This window comes from Carassius carassius, chromosome 9, assembly GCF_963082965.1.
Source record: "Carassius carassius chromosome 9, fCarCar2.1, whole genome shotgun sequence".
Classification (NCBI taxonomy): Eukaryota; Metazoa; Chordata; class Actinopteri; order Cypriniformes; family Cyprinidae; genus Carassius; species Carassius carassius.
The window spans coordinates 17,687,874-17,706,080 of NC_081763.1; the positions used below are offsets into that span (position 1 = coordinate 17,687,874).

General features: G+C 37.9%; 1 protein-coding gene across 1 annotated transcript in view; it reads right to left on the reverse strand.

The window, feature by feature from the left end:
• Window positions 1-18,207, reverse strand: part of LOC132149126 (leucine-rich repeat-containing protein 4B-like) — a 39,939-nt gene that overhangs the window by 20,212 nt on the left and 1,520 nt on the right. The window lies entirely within an intron of this gene.

An 18,207-nucleotide genomic window follows, 5' to 3' on the forward strand; every position in this document is an offset into this window, starting at 1 on the left:
CTAAGAATGTTGAGCAGCAAGCTCATTGATGATTCGAAAAGAACCAATCAGCTGCGCCATGTGAATAATGATGTGATTGTATCAGATTGAGTTAGAACATATTGGCCTGCACCATCTAGAGTTTCATGACAGAACTTTGTATTTATTCAGCAAGGACACATTCATAGAATAACTCCCTGAATAAATGTATGGTGGTTTCTGCAAAAACATTAAGCAGCACAACTGTTTAACAATAATAGTAATAAGAAATGTTTCTTTAGCAGCAAATCGGCATATTAGAATAATTTCTGAAGGATCATGTGACACTTAAGACTTGAATAATGGCTGCTGAAATAATATGAATAATATTTCATGATATTACCATTTTTGCTTTATTTTTTGTCAAATTAACGCACCCTTGGTGAGAATAAAATATTTCCTTAAATAAATAAATAACCAATCACCCTGACCCCAAACTTTTGTGCAAACCCAAACAGTAGTCTAAGTCAGTGCCTAAAGGGTCTTAGTAAATTTAGGGTGTACTCGCACTAGACGTTTTGAACCGCGCCCGAGTGCATTTGATCCCCAAAGCGCGGTTTGTTTGACAAGTGTGAGCACTGGGCCAGGGCACGGTTCGGTTGGGCTCGGTACTCATGCAGTGGGAACACTAACCGCGCCGGAGCACGGAACAGATAGTATTTTGTGTGCGCTACTGTCATCATTACGACCGCAAACATATTCTATTACTACTACCACACTAAACTTTTCAATAAATTTTATTAAATCAATTATATTTAAGTTTATAATGGCTCTGGGTCTTACCGTATTAATGAACAGGAAATGTAGTTTGCGAGTAAAGCTTCAAATTATTTCTTTGGCCTTAGCTGTATCCGTAATAATTTTCTGATACAAGTGAAAATAAATGCACATCCTAAATTATAAATGAATTATTATTAATTATTCGGCAGAATATTAGCTAAAGTGGTTTTCTCTGTTACCTCATACATGTCATAAGCGTGCTCCGGCCTGGAAAGTTTAGTGCAAGTGTGAGTTCAGGCCGGTGGGGGAGTAGGGGGGGGGGGTCACACTCAGCCTCGGTTCAAGGCAACCGTGCATAGTGTGAGTACACCCTTAAAGCCTTGTGCAACTAAAGAGTTCGTCCACACAAATACGATGACAGAACTGTCATGTTTGGGAGAAATCTCCCTTTAAACTTCCAGTATTTCAAGTCATTAAAGTGAAAATCCAACCCAAAATGAAAATTTTGTCATTAATCACTTACCCCCATGTCGTTCCAAACCCAAAAAAGCTTTGTTCATCTTCGGAACACAATTTAAGATATTTTGGATGAAAACCGGGAGGCTTGTAACTGTCCCATAGACTGCCAAGTAAATTACACTGTCAAGGTCCAGAAAACTATGAAAAGCATCGTCAGAATAGTCCATCTGCCATCAGTGGTTCAATCTGAATTTTTATGAATCTATCTATCTTCTATTAAAAAAAACTTGAGGCCTAAACAACCTTCAGTCCTCAAGGCTTTTTAAACTTTCAGGCAAGACTTGGGTGTCTAGCCAAACTTTCCTTTTCTAGTTTACTCTATGCTGCTGCTGGGGTAATGCAGCCAAAGTTTTTCTCCGCTTGACTATCTCTGCAATAATAGAGCTTTTGTGAAGTGAAACACCCCTAGGTTATGAGACATATATACACGTGCTTCTGGCAAACAATTAATTGGCACTTTGCATTGCTAAAAGTGTTGATACACTTGATTCCTGTTTGGCTGGGAGGGGAGCAGAGCAGCAGCTATTAATCAGAGTGTCTCTCAGCCATTTACAGAAGCATGTAAACTATCACAATGTTGCAGTGACAGTGTAGCTGCAGCCTTGCCAGCTCTTCTCAGCAATCCGTGTTTCCAGGGCCTTCTGTGAAAACTTACTTCAGCACTTTTGTCCATCGCTCTCTTTCTCATATCTCTCACTCCTGTGATTTCATGTGGCTCTGCAGGTTAGAACCATTCAGACTCTGTATGTCTAGCTCAGTGGGGTGTGGATGCATCCTATTGTGAAATCAATGCTTCTGTTCTGATTTGTGTGTGTGCGCGTGTGCTTGATTGTGTTTTCTGTATAAACAGATGTTTGTGATGTATTTACATCATTAGAGTTTAAAGATATAGTTCACCCAAAAATGAAAATTCTGTTATCATTTACTCACTGTCATGTCTTTCCAAACCTGTATGACTTAACTTTCTTCTTTGAGTCCAATGCTGAATTGGACCTCATTGACTTTAAATTTATGGGAGAAATGATTTGAAACACAGGATCAGCTAATTATCTCAAATTTTTGGGTGAACTATCCCTTCGAGAGTAAAGTGTGTAATAGCAGTACCACTAGCAAACAGGAAATTCAAAAACAATAATTGTTTCCAAACAGGTTTCCCAACCACCGTCTTTTACTGGATGAAAATGGCAAGATACACATAAATTATACATAAAAAACGTGCATGCTCGAGGCTGATAAATTTTTCATCTGATAAGAAAACATGCATAAACTATGACAGAAACATATTTACAGAATAAATTCCTCAATTCACACCAAAAAAGTCATGTGACTTTGCAAAATGGGACAGCATAACTGGACAAACCTGTGGACCGACCAAGTTGCACAGCGTCTGAAATGCTGTTTTTTGATGTTCTGAAAATGTTGAAGTTTATCAGGAAGTTATAATTTTGTTCTCTTCATCTCAGTGGATGGAAACGGTGCTTTATTCGCAAATGTTTTATGCAATACTGCAGTATGTGCAACTTCCTGTTTATTACTGTGAAGCTATGTAAAATCTCTATTGTATAAAGAGCTAGGCTATATAAATAAATGTGACTCGACATGACTAGAATACTTGTAGTACATTAAACTAGGACAGAAGTGTTTAAAGTTTGTTTTGCACACACACACTTTAGTCCCAGTCTAAGAAGGCCATAAGGCTGCACCCCACACTCTGAGTGACATCATGACTAATACATACACTGATAAACACCATCTATTACAAACATGATAAGAGTGTGGCACAAAACACGCTGACAAACACCCCCAGATCTGCATCCCCATGGAAACGCTGACACATACTGACTGATGGATGTCTCCATGGATACCTGTCACTGTGGAGACAGACACCATTTCTCCCTCAGTGCAGTGCCATCAGAATCAAAGTGAGTGAGTAAAGCAGCAGGGAGGGAGTTGTGGGGAGATGGACATGAACAGAGGAAAGCAGAAGAAAAGCTGTGTTTATCTGACAGCCAATGCTGCAGTGTTTCTTTGGAGGTCTCCTCCCTCATGTGAACTATATACCTCCTTTCTAATTCAACTCTCTTTTCAGCTCTCCTTGGCCATCACTTCAGGGGTGTGGCTACGTATGAGCTGATTTACCACCCGATAGAAAATCAATTAAATTACAGGTTTAGCTTTAGCTTGGACATTTTCCCCAATTGATTATTGGCTATTCAAGTGCCAACAGTCAGCGCCGCATAATGTCAGCTCAGTCCAAGCATTTCAATTCTGTCCATGTGGTTGTTTTAAAACCTACTAACCATAGTTTAGGTTTTTCTTCAACAAAGATAAGTATGCAAATTAATATAGAAAAACTAGATTTAAACCTAAGACTCCCCACATTCAAAGTAAAAACCTTATCTAGGACTCAACCATATGGATTATTTTCTGCTTGTCCAGTCGGGGCAGTAGGTTTTAAAGATTTTTTACAATTTTAACTTCCAATGCCAACATTTTCACCTGCAACTCAATGTAAGAATCATCTATTAATTTTTTTAACAATGCAGTTTTATATTTGGTGGAATTTATATTTTTTTCATTAAATGTTCAGTCTACAAAAAACATTAAGCTTTAGTTAAAATTAAAATGATTTCATTTATTTAAATAAATCATTAAATTAATGTTTCTTTAAAAAAAACTTATTTCTTTAATAAAAGGAAAATTTGTAACAAGCTCAAAGTTCACACATATGCTGGGAAACAATGACATATGCAATTCATACCCAAGCTTTCAAAATTGTCACATACCTTTTTTGCAATTTTAGCCAAAAGCTCATTTATGTTAGCCATTTAGTTAACATTGTCTATGTGACAAATCAACAGAATTTGCAACAATATTATAAAAGACCAAAGGTATTTCCAGTTATAAAATGTCTGTTCAACATCAATGAATGTAAGATTTCCAGTGGCAAAGCAACACTGGTCCAAAACTCTCTTACACTGGTCTTAGACCTTCAGGCCATCCTTACTGTTGAGTCCTGTTACCTCTTGACCAACAAATTGACAGCTGAGTGTTTGAGTAAATTTGGATTGCAACAGTAGTGTTTGCCAATTTGGTAATGGTAAAATATTTTTTTTAATGGCAAACTTGAATTTTATTTCCTCTTATATTAACTTTAGTTGCCCACACCAATTCTCCATCCTGGGAAGTCATCTTAGTAACACCACAACATCACTCTTTCCTTCTCTGCTCTCCAGACCCTTCCAAAACTCCCTATAGCCCCTGGCAGCCTTCTCTTCAAAGTTCTCCCTCCATCGTTCTCTCCCACACTGGGTGAAATGGAAGCACGCTCTGAGAGCCTGGGGTTGCTATAGTAACAGGCTCACCATCTTGCATGTCAACATCACATGAACTCCTGATGACCATAGCCCAACTGCAAGGCTATGAGGCTGGGACGGATCCATCACTCTGCTCTAGGGATTCAGAACCCCACCTGGGACTCCCTGTCTCTCTCTCAGCGCTGCCACTGCTGCTATATAAGGCTTTATCTACACAGGGAGAGATGACAAGGTCGACCAAATAATTAACAAATGGGTTACTTAATAAAATAAATAAATCTACATGCCTGAGTCAACTCTCTGTGGACTTCCAACACCCACAGCAGGGCTCAATAATAAGCTTCTTTTTTTTTTTTGGCCTGGGCTGTTGGAGTTAGATTTTTACTTGCCCTGCCAACATTTATACTGGCACCCCACAATTAAATAAATAGCTATTTTTAGCCACATATTTTAATATGCACAATAATATAGCCTTTATATAAGAATACACATTTTAAGATTTTTGTAAAAAAAAAAAAAAAAAAAAAAAAGGTTATGACAGCATTATGACATAAAATGAATGTATTTGTAAATACTTCAAGTAAAACTGAAATAAAAAGTTTCATAATTAAAAATTATGAAAAATTTGAATTCCAAAAATATACAACACAAAAAAATTATTACAAATCTGAATATTATTTATGTAATAAATATAAAAATAAATAATACTATAATACTATAACACTATACTATAATACTAACTAATTAGGCCTGAATGTCTAAATAGCTGAAAAATACATATAAATTTGCCCCGTTGGTTAATTCAGATTTTTACTTTCACCCCTACAATTAAACAAATAGCCATTTTAGTCACATATTTTAATATGAATCTAAATATGTTTATATTTATCATTAAACATCTTTTATTTTATTACATTTTTGTAACCAAACAGCAAATAAATATATTCCTTTCTCATGGCAGATATAAATTAATAATGATAAAAAATACACACACACACACACACACACACACACACATTTATATATATAATAAAAAAATAACGTTGAATATAAAGAAAAAAAAAGAAAAACAATATCTATTTTCGAATGATTCTTTCCAGATCATCACTTGCTAAATTATTTCATATTTTAATTAACAGAATTCACACCAACAATGTTTAAAACATCTCAGAAATCCAAATGTTTAAATTTACAAGGCATAGAAACACATGTACAAGCTCAACAAATGTAATGTGCAGTGACAGCCCGACACTGGCCCGATAGGGAAACTGACAGTCCCGCCAACTGGCTCAAAACTCTCTTACACTTGCCCCGGGCCATTAGGCCATCCTTATTTGTAGAGGCCTGCACAGGATCACTGAGAATCCCGAGAGAGCGAGAAAGAGAAGTATATGTGTGTGTGAAGAAATAAAGTCCAGCACATTCGTATGATGGCACTCTGCACAATCACTCTAAACATGGAGCCAAGGCTCGGATTTATCACAGAAACAGCACGGACACTTCTAGCTTGTGCTACCTTGCTCTGCCCTTCTGCATCCTTCTTCTTTTGACCTTCATTCTCTCTTTCGCTTTTCACAGCACTCTCAAATGCAAACAGGGGAACTCAAATTTTCAACTCCACCTCTTTAGTTTCAGAAACCCCCTCACTCACTCTTAAATCAGAATAAATGTAAATCAGCAAAAGTGTAGATTATTAATTCCCCTTTCTTTAATGTACCTATGTATAGTGTACTTCTATGTCACAGTAAATATTGTTAGGAACATAGAACCAGTTTTTATTATGTTAACAATTAGTCAACATCTGCATTGTTAGGCTGATGCAGACAGAAGTGTTTCCAACTAAAAGTCAATGTGACTAATTCCAAGTGAAACAGGATACTAAACAAGCAGAAATTAAGGATTCAACGTGATTTAATCCATCAGGAATTGACTAGATTGTGAAAAGTGGATGTTCCATCAGTGTTATTATTGTTAACAATATATATATATATATATATATATATATATATATATATATATATATATATATATATATAATTCTTTTTCCTTAAGTATAAAAGTTGAAGTAAATAACATTGTTAAAACTAAAATAAAAATGAAAAAATATATATATATTACAAATCTAAATGAGATTTACTAAAAAAAACTTATATAGAAGTAAATTCTAAATATCCATAAATACAAAAATATTATTTAGTAGTAATAGTAATATGGAGCCAAAACTGAATGTGATGCCTATATAGCTAAATGACATTGTTCAAACAGGAAAGTCATGTTAGATCAAGTCCATGTTACTAAAGTTTGACTAAAGATCACAAATACACACATTGTTTTTCTTTAAAAAAAAAAGAACTTGAACAATAAAATGAGAAGCAAACAAATAAAGTAAACAAGTTCTGAGTTTGACTTAAATGTGATGAGAGTACAACAATTAATAATACAAAGAGATGCCTTTGATTGCAATAAACTTGCTGGTTGCGCATAACAAATAGGGCTGCACGATAAATCTGACAAGCTATGCAATATCGCGTTCATAATCGAAGGCGATTCATCTGCAATAATTAACTTTATATTGCGTAGCTTGTCAGTGATCTGAAAGAATGTGATGGAGATTTACTACTAATCACAGAACCAGCTTTACTGACATGGCATGCGATTTATCATGCAGCCCTAATAACAAACATACAACAAATTATATGTGTATTTATGACTCTTCACTACTTTTTTACGAATTAACCAAAAAGACTTAAAACAAAACAAAACAAAACATCTCAAACTCATTATTTATCGCTTTGAATCTGTCTAATGACGCATGCATTGACTGAATAAGTCAGAGCATTCTTCCTCAAGTGCATCATAAATTGAGAATTATAAATTGAATCTTTAAGGAACCAGACCATTACATTCCCAGATTTAACTTTAAAAAACGTGCATAATTCAAGGTCTTTCCTTTGCATTAGACTCTTCCTTTGTGACTACTTCCTCTCACCCAAGACAACAGCATTAAGACAGTCCACAAATGCACACAAACGTACCTTGTGGAGACCACCACTTCACAGTTAATAAACTCTCCCCCAGGGACGAAAAGCAGCACAGATGAGGCTCTGAATCCAGGACTTCTAATCAGACATCATCATCATTGTGATATACTGTTTGCCGGCTGACCTGATTTTGTAAAACACAGTCAACACACTCATTCTCGCACAGGAAAGAAAGCACACTTAAATGTGCACATTTACAACAGGAAAATCCCCTTAGTCTGAGTCTGCACTGCTGCGCCGAGCCCTCCTCCTGCCCTGGCTCACTTATTCCTTCGGTGACCCGAATCAAACTCCTTCCAGATAGTGTGGCTCAATGCAACGGCACCGTCATAGTGCTTGCGTTGCGAGGTCACTGAAGCCTGAATGCTCTCATTACCAAACTGCCTCTCCAAACACATGAGCTAACCAAAGCCTGACCACTTCCATTACCCCAAGTCAGCTTTACTCACACATGATTGAGCCATTGTCTGACCACCCTTACAAGTCAGGCTCTGTCTGTTTACCATGAAGTAAGCAGTTCCTGACAGTCTCCATTAGGGAATATCAATGTGACAATCCATTATCTATATAACATCATATTACAGCTGCCTCTTGTCACCTTGAAATCAATGACTTATGAACAGATGGCTGAATCTTAGGTTGACTTGCAGTTGACCCAGTGCTTTTGCCAATATATGTTAGGATCATGTCTAAAACCCTTCCAGATGTATGGTTCTTCGTGTTTTGAGTCAAACATGATGGACTAAACATAGATCCATCACTTGCAGTTAGAATTAGTCACAGATGGATAAACCTCAGCATGGCTGCAGTCACTACAAACACATTACGCAGAGTTCATGTTCTGAAAGCATCTCGGCTGGCGAGCTTTCTTCAAATAGCCTCACAGAGGCCAGCATCTGTCATGACTCAACTTATTTATGGAGCGAAAACCCAAAAATACACCACGTGTGACCTTAAAATACCTCCATGTATTCTTTCTGTCTGAACAAAACCAATCAAAATGTTCATTTTGTTCACCTGCGAAAAACAATAACACCAGTAGCACTAAACACACTTGCATGAACCAAGTCGTGACAATCTGCTAATGTACACATAATCTAAACAAAGATAGTAGGGCTGGATGATTAATCGAAAAGTAATCGAAACCGAAATTCAGAACCTCTAACCGACTTAATTTTTCCATGTCGGTTATTTCGGTTTTTTGATCCTGTTAATACTTCCCCCTTAAAAGCATACTACCGCGTGTGTAGCCACATGATTCTGCCAGTCAGTGGCATAAAAGCAAAACACGGAGGTGAACGCCGGTTCAACACATAGTGATGGCACGCGAGCGGTGAGCCTTGCGTCTTCACTAAACTTTGTCAGTTGCATTTGTTTTGTGGTTTAGACATTCAAGCAATTAGATGGTCGGATGTGTATTATTATATCGAGCTACCATGTTCGCGCAGCTGCATTGTGGCACGAACACTCATATAAACAGTAGCTGTGAAGATCGCGCACACAGAGGAACGCAAAAACTATTTATCAGCGCTGTCCTGTGAGTTATTTGAATTTGAATTTATTTTTATTTGATCAGGGACAATGCACAAAAAAAAAACATTAGTCTAAAAAGAAGAGGTCATGTGCCAGGTTATAGCAAAAAAAGGCTAATTTCCACCCGCAGTCCCTGGACAGGTAGATGTTATAGGCCCTACGTACAAAAGTTCATAAAATATATACAGAATAATACATAAAATCATTACTTCACTCACATCATAAAAACACACTCCACTTCAGGAATCTATCACTCACTCACTCACTCACTCACTGAGAATTCACATCGTTCATATCACAGTCAATTCAGTGCGTACAGGTTTGCTTTAATAATAACCACTGTTTGGTCAGGCGTGTAAATGTACTATAGTTTGTGCATGAGATAATTTCGTTTGGAAGAATATTCCAAAGGTTCGCTGCTTTATAAAAGAATGATTGTTGACCATATGTGGTTCTACGTTTTGGAACGCTGTACTCTGTCTGTCGACCGTGTGGCTCTAGAAAGTCTCTCCGAATTTAATGTGACAAATTTTCTCAAAGGGGGAGCAGCGATGTTATGGATAATTTTAAATAAAGCAGAAATTTGATTATATTTAATAAGGTTTTCAAAACTCAAAATTTTATATTTACTTTGTACTTTACAGTGATGGTACTGGCGAGGCTTTTTATCATGGATTTTTATGGCCCTTTTATATAATGATTCAAGTAATTTTAACGATGTTTTACACGCCTGAGACCAACTAGACATGCAATACAGAAGATGTGGAACAATCATAGTGTTGAGGTATATATTTGAGGCTTCCGTAGTTAATGAATTTCTAATATGTTTATAGTTCATCAAATTAAATTTCAATTTATTACTAAGATTTTTTATGTGACTTTTAAAACCAAGGTTTGAATCAAGTATTAGACCTAAATATTTTGTTTCATTTACATTTTTAATTGTTTGTCCATTTACTTGAATTTCTTGAGTTACTTGAAATTTACGTTTATTTGAAAAAAACATTGAGACCGTTTTATCCACGTTAAAGGTCAGATAAGATGTATGTAACCATTCTGCAACTTTTTGCATCTCTTTTGATAATTTGTCAGCAACCTCCAGCTCATTTTCCCCAGAAGTGAAGATAACCGTATCATCAGTGTACATGATTATGTCAACGTCCTACACTGTAGGGAGGTCATTTATATAGATGCTAAAAAGCAAGGGTCCCAAAATAGACCCTTGCGGCACTCCCATCGAAGTGGCTCTGAACGCAGATTGGATGTTATTCACTTGTACACACTGATGTCGGTCGCTCAAATAAGATCTTATCCAATTTTGGGTGTGCTCAGAGAGACTGTATTGATTTAATTTACTGTAAAGTATCTGGTGATTGACAGTATCAAAAGCTTTACGCAGATCAAGGGAGACTGCTCCCACCACCCTTCCCCGATCCACATATGCCCTGATAGTTTCCAGGAAGTAACAACAGGCAGAGTCTGTTGAGTATTTCCGTCTGAAACCAAATTGCATTGTATTTAAAAGAGCTTGTGATTCAAAGTGGGTGGTAAGTTGCTCTGCCACCGTCTTTTCGAGCACTTTTGACACAGCTGGGAGGATACTTATTGGACGATAATTGTTCATGTCTTGTTTGTTCCCAGACTTAAATATTGGGGTGACAATCTCAGGTTTTAAGGCTGCTGGAAAAATACTCTCACTAATCGATTGATTGATCATTATTGTCAACGGATCAGAGAAGATGTCCTTATATTGTTTAAGAAAAGAAGTATCAAGTCCATAAATATCTTTAGCTTTGCTGTTGTTTAACACAGTAATAATTTTTTCAACTTTAGTTTTAGTTATTGAGCTAAGATTAAAATCAGATTTGTCACTGATTGTGAGAGGGGGGTGAGCAATGTGAAAATTCTGAGCCATTTTTTGGACATTAAAATTTGTTGCTATTGCAAAAGAGTCATCAATAATTTTCCCCTCTATATTGAGACAAATATTCTCACATTTTGACTTTTCTTTTCCAATCAGTTTATCAATAGTTTTCCATATTATTCTACTATTACCTTGTGCATTTCTAATGATTTCAAGAAAAAAACTGGCTTTGGCCTTTCTAAGCTCAGCTGTAACTTTATTTCTTTGACTTGTAAAGGTGAATCGATCCGTTGTTAGTCCTGATTTGAGAAATGGTTTTAGCACCATATCTCGCTTTTTCATCATATCCCCAATAATTTTGTTGAACCATGGCAAATTTCGTTTTGCATGTTGCTTTCTTTGATTCTTTTTGTATATTTGATTACTATGTCATTTACAGCCAACATAAGATCATGACAGCCCTGTTCACAAGATTTTTTTCTCCAGGATGTCTGCCCACTTTGTTTGTATTAAATCTTTTTCCACCAGTTGTAAATCTTTCTTTGGAATGAATGTGATATACATTTTACTATTCGTTTGATTTTCATTCTTGCACCTTGTTTTTATCAATTTTCTAGCTACTAGAGTTAAATTATGATCAGACATGTCTGTAATTAAATTATAAGTTTTAATTATTCTCTCGGGTTTATTTGTCAATATTAAATCTATTAAAGTTTGAGAGGATCTTGTTATACGAGTTGGTTTACTTAATAGTTGTGTCATTTGAAACGGTTTTGTTATTTCTTTAAGTTTGTTTCTACATGATTTCTCAAACCAATTTAAATTAAGGTCACCCAAAAGAATGACTTCTTTTCCATCACACTGTTTAAGTAAATTACCAAGAGAAATAAAGAAATCATTAGTAGCTTTAGGAGGTCGATAAATTGCTAATACACAGAAAGTCATTTGAGGAGATAAAGTAATAGTAGTCCCCACACACTCCAAGTTACAGTCACTGATATCCAGTTGTTTACTTTGGATGTGATCTCTTACATAAATCAGCACACCGCCGCCTTTACCCTTGTTTCTGTCGCGTCTATACAAGGTGTATCCTGACACTTTCACTATAGAAGAGGGAGTAGTAGGAGTTAACCAAGTTTCCGTTAAGCACAGATAATCCAGATTTGAATCCGTCAACAAATGTTGAATCTGCTCAGTCTTCGAAACGATGCCGCGGATGTTTAAGTGTCCTCCGAAAATACCCTTCGGCTTTGTTTTCGGGTTCCAAAGTACGCTCGCATGATTCACAGTCTGAAACAGTTTCATTTGCTGCTGTTTAAGTAAGGCGGCAGTATTTGCAGTTGCTGCTGGCTTTGCGTGGATCAGTGCTTTTAATATGTTCTCAAGAATGAATTTAGGAGCAGAGTTTGTCAGGGGGCTACCTCGTTTTCCCACGCTAGAGTCTTGGATATGGGTCAGCGGTGCCGGCGATTGCACCACATGAGTGGAAACAGCTGATTTTAGAATATTCACACGATCTTGATAATCCATAGGCCCGGGGTTTAGATGATTATCCCCACATAGAAGCAGAACCATGCAGAGAAAGACAGAATATCCTCGAGTCCGACTCGCTGCCGCTAGCGCAGCGCTCAAACATTTAAAACGTTTGAGCTGAGTCAGTAGGACAAACAACACACACAAAATTACCCAGAGATGCAATGAGTTCTCTGTTCCACCATGTTTGATGCGTGAGTTCCAAGATGCATAAATTCCCTTCACAAAAAAGTGATCTCGCGGTCTCCGAGTTTGTTTTAGGAAGGGTGCAGCAGCACCTGTCGAGCGACTGCCTTCCTCCGCCATTTTGGAAAAAATTTGAGACTATATTATTAGCTATTACTAAAGTAGCTTAGAATCTCAAAACTTATTATAGCATATTTTTTTACTTTTGAAGGAACTAGGCTATTTACAACCCACAGCTTCACAATAATATAAAGACAGTATGACTAATTCACACACGCAATCACTCGCACTGGTACGTTAGGAGCCGTTCACATATCGCGCCTAAAAACGCGTGGAAAACGCTAGGCGCGCCGCTTTCTCCTTCTTTCCAAAGCGCTCGGGCAGTTGCGCCCCTGAGGCGTCTGCCTTTGCTAAGCAACCATGACGTGCTCTCTCCATGAAAACGCAGAAATTTCAGCAAAGGAAAAATGGATTTGCAGCTCTAAAAATCCCTTGCAGTAGCTCTGCTACTAAATTCATTTCAAAATGACAATCCTATGGTCAGCTGTTCCTTCATCTTGGCTGAGATTTCAACGTTGTTACGGGAAAGAATGAAGCTGATTGGAAATAACGAACATTGGAAATAACGAACGCCTACATTGGAAATAACGAACTTGAGCGCGCAAAAGGCGCGATATGTGAACGGCCGCTTACTGTGCTAATTTATCTTTATCTGATCTATATTTATCTCTTACACCGAGTAATAATCTATAAGAAATGTTACGAACACAGATAAAATAACTGCTGATAGTGAGCTATGTTGTCAGATCACGCTTTCAAGAGGAAAAAATATCCCACCTTTAATAGTCGATCTCAACCGTTTGGCCGAGGCCAGTCTAAAAAGACACTCAGGACAGTTGACACAACACTGCTGCGTGTCGTCATGAAAGCGTATCATTTTCACGTGTTATTAAGCCTTGCCACTTGCCACTTGCCAATTTAACCATTCAAAAAACTTTAAAGCATTCAAACACAAGACGCGGGAAAAGCTGAACTGAGCAGCTGGTTACTCGCGCTGTGCTCGGTGCGCACGCGGAGAGAGAGCCGCGTCTCAGAGACAGTAACTGAACTGAGATCTCCTTCGCGGAATTGCTAATGCAACCTTTTCAAACCACAGACTGAACACAATTAATCATTGCTTGGTAATTGGCCAACAAAGTATTGACTGTTGTGTGAAGTTTTGTTTGATTGTAATCCATTACATATTTTTCTATTAAAGTTATCTGATATTATCAAGATGAATTTGTTCTGACAGTTTAACTCTGAGTTCTTGTCATATATAATTACCATTTTCTAAACTATAGCAAATAAACTGATAATGAGAGAAATGTTGAAGGTGTCTGAATAAATTTTGGTTTGACTGTATGTTTAATTTTTACAGTGCTATTTTACATTTAATTATTCGGTTTCTGTACCTGGACACTTACAAACTTGAAAAAACTTAAATACTGTGTAAATGGCACAAACAAATAAACAGAACGAACATACAAATTAAACACTTTCAAACAGGGCCCACTGGTACAACCTACACCGGGGCCCCGCTGACCCCAGCTACGGCCCTGCTTACAGTACAAACCTTGTCAGTGAACTATGAGGGCAAAAAAAAAAAAACAGAAACAAAATAATCGTTCATTAATCGTAATTGAGGTAAAATATTCAATTAATCGAGGTTTTGATTTTAGGACATAATCGTCCAGCCCTAAAAGATAGACTGCTTTATTAACACAAGGCTGCATATTTCACCTCAAATTAACACAGACTCATTAGCAGTCCCTCATGGGCAATTTACTCAACCTTGCAGTGGCCATTCGTGCCTATTGTCTGTCTTCACAAACACACGATCAAGATGCCCCCCCTCCCTCCCCTAACACATGACAGACCTCTCGCCCGAGTCCCTCCATCCCTAAAGTCTTTTACATCCACATGAGTGCACTTCCATCGCTCCAGTGGGTTTTCAGACCTCGCCACGGGAGACTCGAATGCCATGAATGATTCCTGCCGTTGGAGACATTTCCACTGTTTCCAAGTATGTTACTTCGGGGCTGGATTACGGCATTAATTTCATATTACTAACCACTGCCATTCCTTACTGACGATTACTCAATAATAAAAAAGGTCTGACAGTCTTCATTGTTCCCCTGAAGGACCAGCACACAGGCCTGGACTGGGGAACTCAATCAAACCAATCATGGCTAATTATTTGGTGGCCCTCTTCCTCCACACCCCCACTCAGTGGGGAGAGCGAAGGAGGCCAGAATCAGCACTATGGATGGGTCAGCATGGATCAATCCTCCTCATTTATCAGTTTTGAAAGCACACCATGTCACTTCATCCCTGCGACTGCACATGCCAAGGTGACATGCAATGATTTATACGAAGCCATCTCCATATCAACGGAGACGCCTTGGATTGCTAAATTAGGCAGTGGTCAATTCAGCAGTGCAGCCATCTCTTATGAAGACTGCAGATGGCCTTCTCACGATCCAGCCGAGAGAGGCGTGTCTTGAATGCCACTAAGAAGTTTAGTTTTGCATGACACCAGATCGTTCGAAAGTGGTTCAAGCAAAGAAGGCATCCAAGAAGGGTCATCCTTCTCCCTTACTTAAACAAGGGGATTTATATTTTATGTGTGGTGTATTAAAATAAGACAGAAGTGTCTCACACTTGCCATGATGGTGTAACTGTTATCCCTAGACATCACTTCAGACTTATTCATTACACTTTTATAACATTGCTCAATGTCAAAATTCAGCCAGTTACACATTGCAAGATGCATTAGCTAAACGTCCTGCTCTCGCATAGTGTTATACAGCCTTGAATACAGACTGCAAGTACAGCCAGTGCACTGTATAGAGGTGTCTGTGCAGTTATCTTTAGGGGAAATCGTCCGGCAATGTAATGGCTTAAAGATTATGGGAGATAAAACTAAAATTCGACACAGGCTCTGATTTTTGGCTTCAAACAAAGGTCTGTGGAAGCACTTAGCCCTCAGACTATGCCTGCTTTTGATAAACCTGCTCTGGACTGAGATGGAGTCCTACAATCAACAATATCGTATTGCAAAATTTCTCTGCATGTCATCAGCCAGAATTGAGCTCCAGATCCCATGGCACAAAAGCACCAAAGACTAGTTGATAGCTAACATCATCCAACACACTACAAATACCTCCCACGCCCCTTCTGAGTTAGAGAAACAGACTTTTATTGTTGTGCAGAGGATATTCCGGAAAAGAAAAAGACTTTGGATGATGTGACACCTGGCATGTGCAAAAAGAAGCCTATGAGGCAATTTAGCCCAGTGGAGTGTGTGTGTGTGTGTGTGTGTGTGCACGCATGTGTGATCATTTCTGTGAGTCATCTAAATTTCTTGCTAAGAGACAGGTGTGCAGGTGTGTTGAACCATGTCCCATGTGCGCGTGTGTGTTTTTGCTTATTGTTGTCATTGTCTATGAGTAAACAAGACAGATTTATGACTCTAATAATTAAAGAGCATTTGGTTTGGTTGGAGTACCGGTTTAATTAATGCATTACTGTACACATACATCATTGATTTCTCCTAATGGAAACTGGGGTGAACAAGGGTGAAGTGAAATAAATAAATAAAATTTACAAATTGAATACATAAAGTTGACTCCCTGTCAATCCAGATCCTATAGGATGAGGTTGAATGCTTTATTAAAGGAATATTCCAGGCCCAATACACGTTAAATTCAGCTGACAGCATTTATAGGATATTGTTAATTACCACAAATTATTTTAATTTTTTTTTTTTTTTTGAAAAGCAAAAATCAAAAAGTTATGGTGAGGCACCAGAGAAGCATCCTGAAAGCCATACCGTGCAAAGTTACTGGATCATGTAACACTATGCAACAGCACCTTGCTCTCCACATGCACATAATCTAATCCCACTAAGGCAGCGGTTTCTGTTCTGTAGCTGTGTTTTGCTTTTCCTTGATGTCAACCGACTTTCATTGGCTTTGTTTTTTGTGTGCCTGTAAACCACCTTTTAATCATTACCTAATTATTTAGATCTAGATTTGCCGCAGGCTCTGAGAAGCAACTTGCTGAGTTGCATCCCTGAAGGGTCTGTTTGGAGCAGAAGGGTTGAGGGTGCAATGCTCTCTGTGAACTGCTCCCTTAAAGCATGTCTGTGAAAAGCCTTCCTCTCTGACGGCAGATATCTGTCACCTTTTGACCCACAGAAGCCCCTTCATACATTTAAAAAAGGCACATGAAACACAAAAGTAAGGTGAGGCATCAAAGGACGACTAGCGCAGCAAACATAAAAGGTATGATTTTAAAGGGCCTTTTAGCAAGAGAAGCTTGAAGCTGATGCAAAAAAAAATAAAACATTAGGCTAGATTTCATTTTTCAGTTATAACTTTACATGCAATATATTGCACAGTCACAGAGAGGAATGAAGCGTGGACAAAGGACTTTAATTGATTATTCATAAAACTTCATGTCACCTTTATATTTAACACCTGTGTGTTAAGAGAACCCATTGGAAAATCCACAGCAGGTAATTGTCTCACTTCAAACCATTCAAAAGGCATTAGAGAGTTATTAAGGTGGGTTAATTCCAACATGGTGGATGGTTTTTATGAATACGGCCCTGGGTGACTCCAGAGTTTAAAGGGATAGTTCACGCAAAAATGAAAACGCTGTCATCATTACTTTGCCCTCATGTTGCTTCTAACCTGTATGACTTTCTTTCTCCCACGAACCACAAAACGAGATGTTAGTCAGAATGACAGCCTCAGTAACTGTTCACTGCTTTTTTTTTTTTTTTTTTTTTTTACATATGAAGTAAATGGTGACTGAAGTTGCCGTTTCTGCCTAACACAAACTGTTCCACCTCTGAGGAGCTCCAAGAACTGAAAAATGTAAATGCTCTAGTCTACTCACCAAGCTGAAAGAAAACGGTTTACAAACATACATGTCATGATTGTGTTATGCAGCCATTTTGGCCCAGTGATACCTGGCTTGCAATGTGAAATGTCTCCCTCAAAGCTTGTGTTCAAATACATTTATTTATGTGATGTGTCATGGCTTACATTGCCAAGGGAACGTATTTGATAATGAAAGCACTTTTTTGCTCTCTTAGATATACACAGAGCCTGAGCTCTCTGTAAAAAGCCTAATCCTTCTCTTCCAATATGACAGCATGACTCAAACTCTGGATCATCTGATCACCCACTTTTTACACCATAAACTTCCAACTTAAGCTACAATCCTTTTACTTCTGAAATGACATAATATCATCAGGAGCATTTACTATTATACCGAACAAAACACATGAGAAACCTGTGTGTAGAATCGCACCTTGTTCCTTCAGCAACAGATGCCCAAGTCATCACCACTCATGTCACACACACACACACACACACACACACACACACACAATCAGAGCGCATAGCACATGCCTGTGGGTTAA